Here is a 14,303-nt window from a genome sequence, read left to right as displayed (position 1 = left end):
TTGGGTGAACCACATCCAAATAGGCTAGATCGTACCAAATTGGGGTGGATCAAGCGTGAAACACTCTGTATTGTGGAAACCAACCAGGACTATATAAGATCCTTTTATTTGTTTTCTAACATACGAAGGTGGGTGCAGCAGGAAGCAGGGGCATGGGAGTTGTAAGTTGTAACTATATTTACACATCAATCAGCACTAATAACCAAAAAAGGGGCTAGAATTAGTTTCTATCTAGGTAATGGCTTCTTTCCCTTGCGTATTTTTTAAGAATTTTCAAAAATTTAACCCTAAAAAAAAAGGAAATTGGGGAAATTTAGTGGAAACTATGTTGTATTGTTGTGGTTTGACTTCATGGTGTATGAAAATTGAATTCATGGCATGAACCCAGATCAAGCTTGAACAAATTGAGGATTTTAAGTTGAATACCAAAAACCTTTCCAACTTCTTCTAAAGTCCAAAAAGCCAAAACCTCAAAAATGGTGTTCATTCTGGTTGGTATTTGGAGATATTGCTAATCAGAAACTGACAAACAACCCCACCAAAATATTTTTTTAATTTTATTTAAAAATTTAATATATATGGAACTGTAAAAATTAAATAATTAATCAATGATGTGTGCACAATACCAAAATGACTTGTTAATTGCGCATGATTTGGGCAGGCTTGGGTTCCAACAAAATGTAGGCTTGAAACTAAAATTTGAAATCTACCGAACTCACATGAATTCTCATCTCTCTTGATCTTGAAATTAAATTTTAAATTATATACTTATAACAAATATTTAAAAGTTAATTTACCCAAAAAAAGAGAAAGGCACAGCATAATTTCACAAAGATATTTGATTTTTGACTATCAATTATATAAACAATAGCTTTAAGATGTGAAAAATAATGTTAAATAACAATAAAAGAAGACATATCAAGGTACTTTTATATGCAAGGTGAACAAGCCCTTCGAGTATCATTCGAACAAATTTAAAACATTAAAAATTAAAAATATATAGATAAAATTCTCTATACATTCAATCATAGCATGCCATTGATACCAAATTGTTGGTATCATTTAAATGGATATAGTTTGCAAGTGTTTCATGGCTAAGAAGATAGGAAGAGCCAGAGATATTGGGTGTTTGCATAGAAGGCAGAATGGCAGGGGTCCGCACTAATAAGAGTGCAACCATGGTATGCCGAACTGGCCAGCTACCGGTATGCCGAAGCCATGGAAACCTGTAAAGGCCAGTCCTGTGCCGGAGACGAAGAAGATGAATAGAAGGAGAGAGAGCGCAGTGAAGAGAGGGATGGAGGAGATCTGTGGCCGTCATCAAAGAGTCGCGGAGGGGCGGCGGAGACCGGGGGGTGGCAGAGCCCGCGAGGGGGCGGGGGAGGCCGAGGCCGCGGCCGCATCTCCTATTTCGAAAGAAACAAGGGACGCGGCCGCAGGTTTTTAATTTAAGGATTTTAAGTGAAGTCGGCAAATCGGTTGCCGACTTCACTTAAAAATAATTTGAGAATTTTTAAGTGAAGTCAGCAACCGATTTGCCGACTTCACTTAAAACCCCCAAATTAAAAATTGGTGGCCGTGTCCCCTGTTTCTTTCAACACAGGTGCAAGTTGACTTGATTTGATTAGAACTCTTCTAATTGATTTAGGTCCAAACTGTGCAAACCCGAGCTTAACAATTAGAACCCTTTCTAATTGGTGATCGAATTAAACTCTTTAATTCGATCAAACCTACAAGACAAGATTGACGTCTAACAACGTATCATGTCTACCCGGAAGACATGAAATTTGGTGAAAATACCAAACATACCCTTCAGTGGCAAGTTACTGTACAATTCAATCCTTCAATCAAGCTGCATCCCGAATATGTATACAAGTATGAATCTATGTCAAACTCAATTACATATTCATGTGTCTCTCAATCTTCTAATGATAATTCGAATAATGAAATATTAGAAACTCTTTCTAATTTTTCCTCTACTTTGATCAAAGATTTTCTGAATTATCATATGATTAGAATAAGTAGGATGCGGTCTTCTCTTACTAGAAGTGATTGATTCCTTGTTGACCTATTCATAATCTTCGTACACAATCCACCATATCCAGAAGACCTCATACACAACTTATTGTCATGAATGAGTGTAAGCCAAAACATGGATTCATGTGCACAAGATACCATAGTGATCTTAGGTCAAAGGATCAGTTGTACAACTCCCACTAAGAGAATCATATTTTGACATGTAAGTAAGACTCCATAAGATATTCTCTTGGCAGATCAATTCAGTGAACTCATTCCTCTAATGAGTACCCACATCTTTGTATTAATGTCTCCACACAAGTGATTGTGAGATCAATCATCCTCTGCATCGAGCATATATAAGATGTGCCAAGTCTTTCCGGTAGCATTGATCCCCGACTCAATATACCAACAATTGGGAATATCTTAGATTAGGGTTTTAGGATTTGAAGTCTCACTACCATGATCTCATCATAGCTCTAAAACTATTGCCCTAATCTATGGGGTTCATCACAAATATAAGATGCAGCAATTGGTGAAACATAATGCCTTTTATTTATAATCAAAATGTCATGTACATGATCTTAAAAAACAAAAGAAATCCTATCACAATACAGCTTGCGGTTGGCTTTTAGGATACTATTCTTTCATTCTTCCACTGGCACTAAAGCCAATCGCCTTTAAACTTTAACCCCATACAATCGAGATGGCAATCAAACTGCTGCGGAGGTAAAGCCTTTGTGAATGGATCTGCTAGGTTGTTCTTTGTATCTACTCGTTCAATCATGATATCTTATCTGTCGACAATCTCTCGAACAAGGTGGAAGCGTCTTAGAATGTGCTTGGATTTGTAATGAGACCCTGGTTCCTTCGCCTAAGCAACAGCTCTAGTGTTATCACAATAAACTTGTACTAGTTCAGCAATCACAGAAACCACACCCAATTCAGTGATGAACTTCTTCATCCAGACCGATTCCTTAGCAGCTTCACTTACAGCAATGTATTCTGCCTCAGTAACTGAGTCAGCTACAGTCTGCTGCTTGGAACTCTTCCAACTCACTGCACCACCATACAGGATAAAGACATACCCTGAAATGGATTTGCTATCATCTGCATCTGATTGAAAACTAGAATCAGAATATCCTTCTAGTTTCAACTCAAATCTTCCATATACTAGAAAAACATCTTTAGTCTTTCTCAAGTACTTAAGAATGCTTTTCACTGCTTTCCAATGATCCTCTCCTGGATCAGCTTGAAACCTGCTTGCTATGCCTAAGACATAAGCAACATCAGTCCTGGTACATAGCATAGCATACATAATTGCCCCTACTGCCGAAGCATAGGGAATAGAATTCATTCTATTCCTTTCTTCAGACGTCTTAGGAGACATCTTCTTAGAGAGACGTATGCCATGACCCATGGGTAAGTAACCATTTTTACTTCCATCCATGCTGAACCTTTTCAGCACATGATCTATGTACCTAAACTGGGACAAGCCTAGCATCCTTTTAGATCTAGTCCTATAGATCTTTATCCCAAGTATATAGGATGCTTCACCCAAGTCTTTCATAGAAAAACTTTTTGATAGCCAAGTCTTGACCGATTGCATCATTGGAATATCATTTTCTTCACGAGAAAAGCTCTTAAATTTTCTTCAAAACTCTATTCTGAATTTTATTCTTCAACCTCTTCTTTATATAGAGTAAGAGGTTGAAAAAATAAAAACTCTTACAACAAAAATTTTGAGGATTCCTTTTTTAATAAGGACTCCTACTAAACACAGACTCTTTTAAATCAAATCAATCATTTGACTCAATCAACTAACAAATTACCTAAGATTCCCAAACGACTTGGACTCTTTAATGACACATGGACTAAATAAGACTTCAACTAATTTAGGACTCAGCTTGTGCATGCCCCATGCAAGGAAGCTTCACGCATGCCACAAATAAGGCTTCACGTACATCCTTAATTCCATCCTAAATTCAGACCCTTTCAGACCAAGTCAACAAGCCAGCAAATAATTAGAGACTCTTCCTAACTTTGGACTACAAATTCTAGACTCAATGTAACATTAGACACGCTCAATGTTGGACCCAAACTCCTTAACTTAAGACTCCTAATCATCTAGGACTTTCAAAACAGCTAAGACTCTCAAAAACTCATGCACACGCTGCATCATGGTTGCTGTCCATGAAGTCCCCAAACGTGAACTTGACGCGCCCCATGGAGAGTCCTTTAAGTGGAATAGGTCCCCGCATTGGTGCCCCCTGAACTAATGGTTGACGAAATTGGAAAGCCCCAAATACTGTGAAACAAATCTACTGGTTGGCATCCTTTGGAGAGTCCTTCTGCGAGTGGAATTCCCCCTGCTGGTTGGCACCCTCAAAGAGTCCCAAACCAAGTGAAATTCTACTATTGATTGGCGCCCCTTGGAGTGCCCCAAATGGCATGTAACCATGTTGCTGCGCTGGTCTCTGAATGGCGCACATGTAGAGTCCCAGCCAGGGTGGAACTAGGCTGATGCGTGGCGCGCTTGATGAATCCCAAGTGGCTGATCGCTTGAAGAGTCCTTGTTAGACTGAAACTCTTGGACCCATTGTGTTTTGGTGCTAGAACTTATGGGCCCAATGTGTTTTGGGCACGCCCCAGCAAGGACCCAAACTCCACGCACATCCTTGATGACTTGGGCTCCTGCTCCTGCATCACCCATTTAAGGATGTGGAGAGTGAACAAGATGATATGAACAACCTAGATGATATGAACAAGGCTATTATTATAGGCATATAGCAGCTATGAAGACATCCAAGTCAGAGCAACATGAATGAGATAACATGCAGAGCACGAAGCACAGTTTGGGCTATTCGAGTACAAGAGGGGAGGTGGCTCTAGGAATGGTAAGGGGTCAAGTATGTAAGGGCCGGGTTGTCCAAAGTCGGACTGTAAGAGATGACAACTCCATGAACCAGAAGCTTAGCTCATTCAGCAAGGGCAAGTTTAAGAAGAGCAGTTGCTATTCAGACATCAAGGACATTGACCCTACACATATACAAATGTGGCCTTGGAATACTATTGGAATGCTAGGATGGAGATGGGTTGTTTGATCTCCAGCTGGTTTGAAGCGACATCTTCATTGGACATTTTTGCAGAACATTACATTAATATTTTATGTTCAATGACATAAATGAGTAGCAATTTATTAGGATAGTGAATGAGCAAGGTCAACAATCATCTCTAGATGCTTGCCCTGATAAAGAAGCACGTTCAGATGGAGATAGAGGGGCATGCTCTTACTAGATTTGCCACCAATTACATTGCTTTTAAAAGCCAGATTTAGAAGAGAATAGACCTGAGGGCACTATTCACCTCATAGAAGTAGGCAGCATGGTCTGCTGAACCGACCTGTACCGGTCCGTTCAGCCTGTACCGGACCGGTGCCAATCGCTCATAGAAGTAGGCAGCATGGTCTGCTGAACCGACCTGTACCGGTCCGTTCAGCCCGTACCGGACCGGTGCCGACTGGCACCGGTCCGGTACAGGGGTATAAAATGGTTCCGACCCAAACTGGGTCGGAATTGATTGGTTCTGTACCTGGACCGGTGCGAACCGGCCCGGTTCGCGCCGGTACAAGCCGGTACCGGTGCGAACCGGCCCGGTACAAGCCGGTACCGGTGCGAACCGGCCCGGTACAAGCCGGTACCGGTGCGCACCAGTCCAAGCCACACTTTCCCTGCGCGTGGGTGCGCGGGGAAGAGCGCCCGCGCGCGGGGAAGAGCGCCCATGCGGCTGGAGCCCGCGTGGGCCTTTTAATGCCACAGAGTGGCATTTAAAGCCACTTTGTGGCATTTGTTTTTTTTTTGAAAAACGCGCGCGGACGCGCGAGCGGAGATGTTGGAGGGCGTCTCTCGGCCCCGAGCCGCCACACCAAGCCTTGCACCTTGGCACCTTGCGGATGCCTTAGAATCGTAGGAACGCGGGCCGAACGGGTAACGCCGGGTGCTATGCAATCCTTAGGACGGTCATGGATGCAAGTCAAGGGGCGGGCCTACTGGCTGCAGCTTGGCCCGGCCCTTAGCTTGTTGGGAATGGTGGACACGCTCCTTCGGATGGCCGTGGGAATCAAGACAAGGGGCGGGTCTACTGGTTGCAGCTTGGCCCGACCCTTGGCTTGAGAAGAAGACAATCACTCAATAGAAGATATGTAGAGGAAAGCTTGATTGATTGATTCTATTCCCAAATGAAGCTACAAGCAAAATATCTAGAGGAAACTATGATTGGTCTCCCCTAGCCCAAGTCCAAGAGCAAGCTCAAGGACCGAATACAATAGGGCAAAGCCCTCCCAAGCCCTTAGGCCGAATACAAGTGAACTCTCAAGATGAAAAAAGATCTAAGATTCTAAGCTCCCAAAAGATGTCCCTCCATGGCTTATTTATAGCCTTACAAGTCTTCATATGGATGCCCAAAGGGATGGCTAAGGCATGGCTTCATAGGGCCTAGGCATGGCCAAGGCCATGGTTGCTTGTGGCACAAGGCTGCACACTTGTCATGGTTGCTGCAGCAAGGTCTTTGGCATGGCTGTGGCATGGGCTGGCAGCATGGCTGGCAGGGCTGGCATGGCTGGCAGGAGGCATGGCTGGGCTGGCAGGGCACTGCTGCAGGGCTGGGCAGCAGGCTGGGCAAGGCCTTGGCAGTGGCAAGGCCTTGGCAGGCGGCTGGGGCAGCTGGCAGGTCGGCAGCAGGCTGGACAGGGCGCTGGGCACGGCAGCAGGGCGGCCAGAGGCTGGGAACAGGCTGGCAGGGTGCCTGGGCGCGGGGCTGGGCCGGCAGGGGCGCTGGGGCGCTGTGGCAGGGCGCTGGGGCGCGGCAGGGGGCGTGCCAGGGCGCTGGTAGGGCGCCTGGGGCGCGGCAGGCCGTCTGGGCACGCGGCAGGGCGTCTGGGCGCGCGGCAGGGGGCGCTGGGGCGCTGGCAGGGCGCGGCACGGGTGCCGAGGCGCGGCAGGGCGCGGGCGGCGGGCGCAGGCGGCGCGCGCAGGCCGCTGTCGGGCGGGCGCGCGTGGGCGCGCAGGCGGCGCTGTTGCGGACCCCCCACACGCACCGCCATCGGATCCCACAACCAAGGAGGAGCCCATGCTCGGATGATGCTAAGGAAGGGTCGTGCAACGGCCAAACTCAAGATCCGGGCCAAATACTTTGCTTGGAGGGGTGGCCGGACCTTAGCCAAGCTTCTTCACACTTGGCCAAGACTTGGCCAACCACTTTCACACTTGGCCAAGCCTTGGCCAAGCCAAGACCCCCAAGGCATGGCCAAGCACCTCCAAGGTCGGCCATGGCATGGCCAAGCATGCCAAAGGCACGGCGCACCCATGCGCGGCCCAAGCCGCGCCCATGCGCGCCCACCGCACGCGTCCGCGCGCGCCCAGGCCGCAGCCGCGCGCGCCCACGCGCGCCCAGGCCGCGCGCACGCTGGCCGCGCCCGCCCGCGCCCGCCCGCAGGCACCCGCTACCGGGCCGGCCGAACCTCGCCAGCCGCAAGACTGCGCGCGCCCGCTACCGGGCGAGGTTCGGCCGCCCGAACCTCGCCGGCCGCAGGACTGCACGCGCCCGCCCGCGCGCCTGCGCGCACGTACGGCCGCGCCGCGCCTGTCGGCCCATGCGCGCCTGCGGCCGACCGCGCCCGCGTGCGCGTGCCCGACAGCGGCCTGCCGCGGCCGCCCACGCGCGCCAGGCCCCTGCCAGCGCCCCTGCCGAGCGCCGCGCCTCGGCGCCCGTGCCACGCCCTGCCAGCGCGCCTGCCGCGCCCCCTGGCGCCCTGCCGCGCCCCTGCCGCGCGCCCAGGCGCCCTGCCTACCACTTCTGCCCGCCAGCCCTGCTGCCAGCCATGCCAAGGGCCATGCCACAGCCCCCAGCAAGCCAGCCAAAGGCCTGCCAGCCACTAACAGCCTTTGGACAGCCTTGGGCAGCCATGGCCAAGTTTGGGCAGCCAAGGCCTTGGCCAACCTAGGCCAAGCCTTGGCCAGCCTATGCCACACCTTGGCTAACCTAGGCCACACTTTCCACTAGTTGTTTGTCCCCCATGAAGAGCCTATAAATATGTGTTGTGCAAGCTTGTGAGGGGATCTTTTGAACACCTTAGAGGCTTAGAACCTTGTGTATTTCGGCCTTAGGCTTGGGAGGGCTTTGCCCTATTGTATTCGGTCCTTGAGCTTGCTCTTAGACTTGGGCTAGGGGAGACCCATCATAGTTTCCTTTAGATATTTTGCTTGTAGCTTCATTTGGGAATAGAATCAATCAATCAAGCTTTCCTCTACATATCTTCTATTGAGTGATTGTCTTCTTCTCAAGCCAAGGGTCGGGTCAAGCTGCAACCAGTAGACCCGCCCCTTGTCTTGATTCCCACGGCCATCCAAAGGAGCGTGTCCACCATTCCCAACAAGCTAAGGGCCGGGCCAAGCTGCAGCCAGTAGGCCCGCCCCTTGACTTGCATCCGTGACCGTCCTAAGGATTGCATAGCACCCGGCGTTACCCGTTTGGCCCGCGTTCCTACGATTCTAAGGCATCCGCAAAGTGCCAAGGTGCAAGGCTTGGTGTGACGGCTCGGGGCCGAGAGACGCCCTCCAACAATGGTGCTTTCATTGAGAGATTTCGTTGGGAGAAGTTCCTAGAGAAGCTCCGTTGAAGATCTCTCATCTTAAGAGGTAACGCCTACAACCCTAAGAAGAATTTAGATTACATATTGGGTTGAGTTTAGATGCTTTATTTTCTTTGCATGCCTAGGAGTGAAGTTACTTCTTATTACCTACATTTTATTTGATGAACTTGAGAGGGGTATATTAGAAGTTATTTTGCATGCAAGTAGTGCTCAAATTTCTGCATTTATCTTTCTTATTTGCAAAAGAGGAGTGAGCATTTTTTTTGTGAAAGAGAACGAATTGATCTCTACCTTGCTCATCATAGGGATGGTGCCAATGGGAAGGCTAATGGTAGTATCCGGCACTATTTGACCCAACTATTCGGTGTAGGGTACATTAGGGACGGCACAAGAGGGAGGCTAGTGGTAGTACCTCGTGCCCTTTCCCAACTACATCGGGTAGGGAGCAAATAGAGTTTCGAAACGTCTCTCTTGGGAGAAAGAAGAGAGAGTTTTTACTTGTTGTAATCCTTGTTGTAATTGGAGAAGATTGAGTGATGTTCATTCCAATTTTTATAAAAAGAGGAGGGCCGGATCATCCCTTGGGTGACGGCCAAAGGGGGAATAGAGTGACAATTGGAGATAAAGAAACAATGAAGTCCGGTGCATACTCAAACACTAGCCGGCAAGGAGTTGATCTCATGAAGGAGAGTGAGGCATCTTTGAGGAGGGCAAACGAGACCCTATCTAAAATTAGAAAGAATCTAAAGGATAGGGAAGAAAGAGAGAGGAAAGATGAATTCATGAGGAGAAGAGAAGAGAGAAGAATAGATGAGAGAAGAAGGGAGAAAGAAGTAAGGAGAGATGAAGAAAAAAGAAGAGAAGAAAAGAAGAGGAATTGGGAGTATAGGAGTACTCAAGGAGCAAGTAGCTATGCTAACCACCATGGGGAGCATGGCTATAGGGAAAGTAGGTGGAGAGAGGGCCAATTGACAATGATAAAAAGAGAGTTAGAAAAGGCCCGGGAGTGTTTGAAGCTTGGGGCAAACCATGATCATATGAGACAACCCAAGAAGGAGCTTTTTCATGCTCAAAAGCTTGAGGGCCAACCCAAGGAAACCAAGATGACACAAGTGGGAAGCAAAGATGAAGCCACCAAATCTGAAAATTTAGAAGAAGAAAGGGAAGAGCTTGAACATGATGATGAGACCGGAAGAAGTTCAAAAGAGGAGGAGGCCGAGCCCCCTTTGCATGCCTTGCAAAGATCGTCCATCCTTCAAGCTACAACAAATGAGGTACCTTGGCCTTGCTTAACAAATTTTGCTTCCTTTGATAATCTTTTGGTCCCTTCTCAACCCATGGAGCAACACAAGGAACATGTGGAGGTTGTGTTGTCCATTTTGGATGAACACCACTTCCACATCATGCTCACCAAGAATCCCCCCGGTGGTATCCAAACTTTATCCTTGAGGACAAGGATATTTTTCAAGGGGGAATGTTGCGGACCCCCCTCACGCACCGCCATCGGATCCCACAACCAAGGAGGAGCCCATGCTCGGATGATGCCAAGGAAGGGTCGTGCAACGGCCAAACTCAAGATCCAGGCCAAATACTTTGCTTGGAGGGGTGGCCGGACCTTAGCCAAGCTTCTTCACACTTGGCCAAGACTTGGCCAACCACTTTCACACTTGGCCAAGCCTTGGCCAAGCCAAGACCCCCAAGGCATGGCCAAGCACCTCCAAGGTCGGCCATGGCATGGCCAAGCATGCCAAAGGCACGGCGCACCCATGCGCGGCTTGGGCCGCGCCCATGCGCGGCTTGGGCCGCGCCCATGCGCGCCCACCGCACGCGTCCGCGCGCGCCCGCGCGCGCCCACCGCACGCGTCCGCGCGCGCCCGCGCGCGCCCAGGCCGCGCCCGCCCGCGCCCGCCTGCGGGCGCCCGCTACCCAGCGAGGTTCGGCCGGCCGAACCTCGCCAGCCGCAAGACTGCGCGCGCCCGCTACCGGGCGAGGTTCGGCCGCCCGAACCTCGCCGGCCGCAGGACTGCACGCGCCCGCCCGCGCGCCTGCGCGCACTTACGGCCGCGCCGCGCCTGTCGGCCCACGCGCGCCTGCGGCCGACCGCGCCCCCGTGCGCGTGCCCGACAGCGGCCTGCCGCGGCCGCCCACGCGCGCCAGGCCCCTGCCAGCGCCCCTGCCGAGCGCCGCGCCTCGGCGCCCGTGCCACGCCCTGCCAGCGCGCCTGCCGCGCCCTGCCGCGCCCCCCTGGCGCCCTGCCAGCGCCCAACGCCCTGCCAGAGCCCCCTGCCGCGCGCCCCAGCCTGCCAGCAGCCCCTGCCGCGCGCCCCAGCGCCCAGGACCACGCCCCAGAGCCCTGCAGGGCCTTTGGCCGACCAAGCCACCCAGGTCAGCCGTGCCCAGCCCCTGCCAGCCGCCTGCCTACCACTTCTGCCCGCTAGCCCTGCTGCCAGCCATGCCAAGGGCCATGACACAGCCCCCAGAAGCCAGCCAAAGGCCTGCCAGCCACCAACAGCCTTTGGACAGCCTTGGGCAGCCATGGCCAAGTTTGGGCAGCCAAGGCCTTAGCCAACCTAGGCCAAGCCTTGGCCAGCCTATGCCACACCTTGGCCAACCTAGGCCAAGCCTAGGCCAAGCCTTGGCCAACCTAGGCCACACTTCCCACTAGTTGTTTGTCCCCCATGAAGAGCCTATAAATATGTGTTGTGCAAGCTTGTGAGGGGATCTTTTGAACACCTTAGAACCTTGTGTATTTCGGCCTTAGGCTTGGGAGGGCTTTGCCCTATTGTATTCGGTCCTTGAGCTTGCTCTTAGACTTGGGCTAGGGGAGACCCATCATAGTTTCCTCTAGATATTTTGCTTGTAGCTTCATTTGGGAATAGAATCAATCAATCAAGCTTTTCTCTACATATCTTCTATTGAGTGATTGTCTTCTTCTCAAGCCAAGGGTCGGGTCAAGCTGCAACCAGTAGACCCGCCCCTTGTCTTGATTCCCACGGCCATCCAAAGGAGCGTGTCCACCATTCCCAACAAGCTAAGGGCCGGGCCAAGCTGCAGCCAGTAGGCCCGCCCCTTGACTTGCATCCGTGACCGTCCTAAGGATTGCATAGCACCCGGCGTTACCCGTTCGGCCCGCGTTCCTATGATTCTAAGGCATCCGCAAGGTGCCAAGGTGCAAGGCTTGGTGTGGCGGCTCGGGGCCGAGAGACGCCCTCCAACAGGCGCGCGCAGATGGCGCGCGTGGGCGCGCAGACGGCGCGCGCAGGCACCTATCGGGCGCGCGTGGGCACGCACAGGCGGGCGCGGGGCGCGCGCTGTCGGGCGTGCCTGGGCGAGCGCGGGCGGGCGCGCGCAGTGCGGCGGCTGGCGAGGTTCGGGCGGCCGAACCTCGCCCGGTAGCGGGCGCGCGGCGGGCGCGCCCAGCGCGCGGGTGCGCGCGGCCTGTGCGCGCGCGGCCAGGGCCTGGGCGCGCGCATGGCCGCGGCCTGGGGGCTCACGGGCGCGTGCGGCGGGCGTGCACGGGCGCGGCTTGTGTCGTGCATGGGTGTGCCGTGCCTTAGGCATGCTTGGCCGACTCTTGGCTGACCTTGGACATGCTTGGCCGTGCATTGGGAGCCTTGGCTTGGTCAAGGCTTGGCCAAGTGTGTTGAGGCTTGGCCAAGGCTTGGCCAAGTACGAAGAGGCTTGGCCAAGGCTCGGCCACCCCTCCACGCGAGGTAGTTGGCCCGGATCTTGAGTTGAACCGTTGCACGACCCTCCTTTGGCATCATCCGGGCGCGGGCTCCTCCATGGTTGTGGAATCCGACGGTGGTGCATGAGGGGGGTCCGCAGCATTCCCCCTTCCTTGAAAATTATCCTTGTCCTCAAGGATATAGCATGGATACCGCCGGAAAGTTTTGGCATAGTCTTCTCAAGTAGCATCGTTCCTCTCCATTGCATGAACACTTGCCATGACTTTCTTTTTTCTTTTTCCTTCAATATCCCCCGGTAAGCTTCAAGCAACCTTCGAACCTTTGGAGGTAGCCCCTCCAACTCCTTTTCTTGCCGGTTGCCTTCATGATGTTGTGGGCCGGTCAACTTTAAGAATCTTTTTGATGCCGGCTCAACCTTGGGCATGGGCCAATTAATCATGGCCTCTAACTTGAGGGTAGCGCACTTCAACTCTGGGTGGGGGAGGGTGTGTATTGCAAGTTTGATGTGGAAGTGGTGTTCATCCAAAATGGACAACACAACCTCCACATGCTTCTTGTGTTGCTCCATGGGTTGAGAAGGAACCAAAATATTATCAAAAGAAGCAAACTTTGTCAAGTAAGGCCAAGGTACCTCATTTGTTGTAGCTTGAAGAATGGACGATCTTTGCAAAGCATGCAACGGGGGCTCGGCCTCCTTTTTTGAACGACTTCCGGCCTCATCATCATGTTCAAGCTCTTCCCTTTCTTCAATGACTTGTGGCTCTTCCTTTGGCAAGCTCTTGACTTCGTTGGGTTGGTCCCTTTTGCCATTTTCAACCTCTTCTTTGTCTTCGGAAGGGGTTTGCGGTTGCAAGGAAGAAGATGCATGCTTGTTGAATTTCTCTTCGATGCATGTTTGCACTATCTCTTCTTGCTTCTTCTTGATGATATACTCATGGCTTGCCCCAAGCTTCAAACATTCTCGGGCTCTCTCTAACTCCCTTTTTATCATCTTTAATTGGTTCTCTCTCCACCTACGTTCCCCATAGCCATGCTCCCCATGATGGATAGCATAGCTACTAACTTCATCACTCTTCCTCTCCCTTCTTCTCTCTTCTTTTCTCCACCAACTCTCTTTATTTTCTTCTCTCCTCACTTCCTTCTCTCTTCTTCTCTCTTCCTTTCTCCACCAACTCTCTTTATTTTCTTCTCTTCTCTTTTCTTCTCTGATGACCCAAAGATTGATTCATAGATTGATTTTGATGATCACAAAACCTTGAAGTATGGATACTAATGTTTATGTTGCAAGGAGAAAGATATTTATTTTGCAAGGAACATAGCAAGTTGGAAGAACACAAGAAGGCCTCCAAAAGCTCTCAAGAAAAGTTAGAAGAAAGCTACAATTCATTGGCCCAAGTTTAAAGTTCAAAAGGTTCAAATTGGAGGAGTAAAATCAAAGGAAAAATTCGAAAGAATAGTCTTCGAGTCGACTCCTGAGGAATTCGAGTCGACTCCAATGTTTACCGAGTCGACTCCGGGGAAGTATGAGTCGACTCCTAGGAGTCACAGACAGAAAAGTCAGAGAGCAGTTTTCGGGTCTGAGATTCGAGTCGACTCCAGTGGAACGCGAGTCGACTCCGATGGTTGGTAGGTCGACTCCAAAGAAAGCAAGAGTCGACTCTCAGCGGAACACAAAGAAAAAGTCAGAGAGCATTTTTGGGACTCTGAGATTCGAGTCGACTCCCGCATTGCACGAGTCGACTCCGAGACTCCGCGACCATCAACAGACAGAAAAACCAAGTTACTGCCTCTGAGATTCGAGTCGACTCCCAGACAGCTCGAGTCGACTCCAAGGCAGCGCTACACCAAGATGGCAGAAGGCTGTGTTTCGCAAACTGAGAGCCGAGTCGACTCTAAGGAAGTTCGAGTCGACTCCAAGACTGGACGAGCCAAAAGACAGAGGATCGGGA

General features: G+C 50.9%; 1 protein-coding gene across 3 annotated transcripts in view; it reads right to left on the bottom strand.

Moving 5' to 3' along the window:
• The window catches only part of LOC103697102, a 78,389-nt gene that overhangs the window by 40,040 nt on the left and 24,046 nt on the right, over positions 1-14,303 (bottom strand). The gene's annotated exons all lie outside the window — the stretch shown is intronic.

The sequence above is a fragment of the Phoenix dactylifera genome, unplaced genomic scaffold, assembly GCF_009389715.1.
Source record: "Phoenix dactylifera cultivar Barhee BC4 unplaced genomic scaffold, palm_55x_up_171113_PBpolish2nd_filt_p 000428F, whole genome shotgun sequence".
Classification (NCBI taxonomy): domain Eukaryota; kingdom Viridiplantae; phylum Streptophyta; class Magnoliopsida; order Arecales; family Arecaceae; genus Phoenix; species Phoenix dactylifera.
This window is presented reverse-complemented; position numbering and strand designations above follow the sequence as displayed.